Here is a 4,152-nt window from a genome sequence, read left to right on the forward strand (position 1 = left end):
GATGTTAGACAAAGCGGGGCTACAACACTCAGTAGTGCTCATAAGTTCTGAGTATTGGGTTCAACCCACGCTCACTTGTATTACTTCATGGAATCTATCTCGAGTGAATGTGAGACGGTAATATCATATAAGTCTTCAAACCTAGAGATATGATTTGTTGCCTATGAGTTGGTTATGCATTGATTGCACGAAAACGCATTGGTAACTCGATGTTATAACGTGTGCTTTTGTGTGTAATTCAACAAGTAGTAGAGCAAACATATGAGTCGAAGTTTATTTGTTCCTTCTAGGATTAGAAGCGATATCTGGGCCCCTCGATGATTTTGTTTTGACTTATGTACCAGGCCCGGTCAGAACTAAATTGATGTGTTCAGTTAAGTTCTATGTCAAACAAATCGGAAATCGGGAAACAAATGTTGGACAATAAGCAAGACCATGTTCCATGTATTTATCCAGTTGATATCTAGAATAGAGGAATATATGATCACTTATCTAAAATGGCACTTCATAGTTCAACAGAGTTTAAAGAGCTACGATTGTTGATCGGTTCTTGAAGTCATACTTGCAACTATACTTATTAGACATATCCAAGTGGGAGACTGTTGGATATAGTGTCTAAGTCCATAACTATATTTGGTATGTACTTGACCCGACCCGGCATGGTCCATTTGGGTTGCACTTCACCCGAACAATTTATGGATAATTTTTTGAGAATAGTATGAGTTATGATTTATTAATATATTATAAGTTCTAATATATTGATATAAAATCATATTATTTAATTAGTATTGATCTATAATTAATCTATAATTAATTTAGAGATCAAAAGTATTACTAATTAAATATGGGCTCTTGTATTTATATAGGGTGGGCTAATGCTTATTTGGAATGGGCTACGCTTGCACGGAAAGTCCATGGAGCTTTAACCCTTGGATATCATGGAAATGAAAAGACATGGGTATTAGGGTTTACATGGATGTAACCCTAATCCACCACACTATATAAAGGAGTCTTTGGTTCTTGAAATCACATTAGTTGTGGTGAGAAAAGCAAGAGGGCCGATTTCAAGAAAGGTGATTACTATTCTCTCAAAGTTCCAACTTTGTGGTGATTTGTGATTTCCATTTGAGGCATCCACATTATTGGTACTAGGATCTAAAACTCCAAGAAATCAACTACAACTACAAGGTAAGTAATTCTACTAGCTTTATTTGATTCAAGTTCCCCATGCCATGCTAGATAGGATAAGAACCTTGGAGAAAATAATTATTTGCATGTATCTTAGTCAAACATAGATCCAAGGTTTCTAGGGTTGCATGTACACCTTAGGAGTGTTAGAATGCTCAAAACCCATCACCATAATCGAGTCAAGGGAGGCTGAGATGGAAGCAAGGACCTAGAGAGCGTGCGGAGCCTCTCGAGAGTGTGTATGACCCTGACGTTTACATGTTTTATTTCAGAATGGTGGTTACGCCTCATGGAGCGGGAGGTTCAGGGTATGGATCCAGTTCTGGATCAGGCTTGGGTGCGGGATACGAGCAGGTTGATGACAGTTTACGCGAGTTCATCGCGTCTGAGATCACTAGAGGTATCCTTGAGTCGACTCCTATTATTTTCGGGTCGATCAAGGAGGGGATTATCAAGTTGATGGAGGATTGCCTCCAGACATTTAGTAGGGACTCGGCGTCCAGCCAGTCGGGTATGCACACACTATCTTTCAAGGACTTCAGGGGGAGTGGTGCGCTAGACTTTCACAGGGTGAAGGACCCCATTACTGCCAGGAGATGGATCGCAGACATTGAGTCTGCATAGTTGACAAGCTTCTGCCCGGAGGGGTCGAAGGTCCGCTTTGCGGTAGGGTGTTTGAGGGACAGAGTTAGGGATTGGTGGGAGTCAGTAAGTGATGCACTGGGAGCCCCAGCCATCGAGGCTATGACTTGGTCTGATTTCGTGACCAGGTTTAGGGCTGAGTTTGCACCAGTTGTGGAGCTTCACCAGCTGGCCAGGGAGTTTATTGACATGAGACAGATGACCGAGACAGTGGAAGAGATCACTACCAAGTTCAGGGAGAGGGCATTGTTGGTACCTCAGTATGCGGGGGATGAGGAGATGCGGAAGACCCATTCCCATGATATGTTGAGGGCTGATATTCGGGAGCATGTCAGCTATTCAGCTTGCCCGACCTTGGAGTCCATGATTGCCAGGACGCGAGAGAGGGAGATTGATTTGGAGCACCTCAAGAAGAGGAAGGCAGAGATTGAGCAGGTTACGGGGAAGAAACACAAGGGATCCAACATTAGGTCAAAGGGCCAGTCGGGCCAGAGCCGTTGCAGGTAATGCGGCAGGCCGCATGAGGGAGCTTGTAGAGTGGTATCGTTAGGCTGCTACAAGTGCGGAAAGACGGGGTAATTTGGAAGGAATTGTATTGCCCCCGCCCCCACAGTTCAGACATCAGACATGGTTTGCTTCCATTGCAATCAGAGGGGCCATAAAAAACGCCAACTGCCCTAGGTTGTCAGCAGCAGCACCGGTGGTGGCGCCGACTCCCGCGACTGCACAAGTTACGGATGGCCGGAAGGTCAAGACAAGTCTCCGGTGGTGCGGAGCCGAGCATTTCAGTTGATAGCCGAGGAGGCACGCGCCGCAACCGATGTGGTAACGGGTATGATTTCTTCTCTCTAAACTTTTATATTATGTCGTTGTGATTTTGATATGTTATGTTATGTGCTATGTTTAGGATCATTCCATGTGAACGGTATTCCAGTTCAGGTGTTGATTGATTCGGGTGCTACCCAATCATTTGTGTCTCTTGCACTTAGGAAGTGGTTTCCTGAGTCTTTGGGCATGTTAGTGTGCCCCCTAGAGGTTGAGATTGCGGACGACCGATCAATGCGGGCGTAAGAGGTTTTCAGAGATTGGGTTCTAAGGTTGTATGTGTTGGATTAATGTCTAAAACCATAACTATATTTGGTAAGACTTGACCCGACCCGGCATGGTCCATTTGGGTTGCATACCATCATGCACTTGAATGAGAGAAATAAGACACTTATGGTTATTAATATATTATAAGTTCTAATATATTAATAATAAGAATAATAAGATTATTTAATTAGTATTGATCAAGAATTAATCTAGGATTAATTAAGTGATCAAAAGAAGACTAATTAAATATATGGGTTGATTGTGTAAATCATCCATACTTGTATAGTGGGCTAATGCTCCATGGATAATCAAGTTGGGCTAAAACCCATAGAATGGTCCATGGATGCTCCATGGTGTATTTGAACCCATGGATCCAAGGAAATGGAAAGTCATGACAATTAGGGTTTGCCCTAATTGTATAACTATATAAGCATCTTATTATTGAGGAAAAATCGGCCACTAGAGATAGTGAAGAAAGGGCTAGCCGATTTTGAAGAGTGTAGAATTCTCTCAAATCATTCCAAGTGTTTTGATGATTGTGATTCCATTTGAGGTGTCACACTTGGGGCACTAGGCACTCAAGCTTCATGAAGACTTTCTACACCAAAAAGGTATGTATTCTGTCCTACTATATTCATTGTTTTATATGCTAGATTAGGATAATACCTTGGAAGTTCTTATTTGCATGTATAATAGAGAAAACATAGATCCAAGGTATTTAGGGTTGCATGTACACTTAGGAAGTGTTAGAATGCTCAAAACCCAACAGTGGTATCAGAGCCAGGTTGTTTTCTGTTATATTGATGCAAATATTTTATTTTCAAAGTTGGAAAAAAAACCATGAAGTTTGTCAAATTTTAAGATAATTACTTGTTCTTGTGAAAAAATAATTATTTGTAAAATTTGAATAATTTGCTTTATGAGTTGAATTAGGTCAAATTTAATAAAAGATAAAATAATATGATTATTTTATTAGTTTTAAAAGTTTGATCTAAAGAGTTTTATTTTTTGAAACCTCCATAAGTTATGGATATGAAAAGGTTTAAAAAAAAAAAAATTTTGATACAAAGTTTTTTTGGAGTTACAAAAGTTGGTGTTAATCCAAATTAATCTAAGAATTGATTCTAAAATGTGTTTTTGTAACTTGTCCTCAAGTTATATGAAAAGTCACATTTAAGAATCATAAAACTCATAAAAATTGGCAAAGGTTACAAAAATGAAGAGTCTAGT

The sequence above is a fragment of the Lactuca sativa genome, chromosome 9, assembly GCF_002870075.4.
Source record: "Lactuca sativa cultivar Salinas chromosome 9, Lsat_Salinas_v11, whole genome shotgun sequence".
In the NCBI taxonomy this organism is placed as follows: domain Eukaryota; kingdom Viridiplantae; phylum Streptophyta; class Magnoliopsida; order Asterales; family Asteraceae; genus Lactuca; species Lactuca sativa.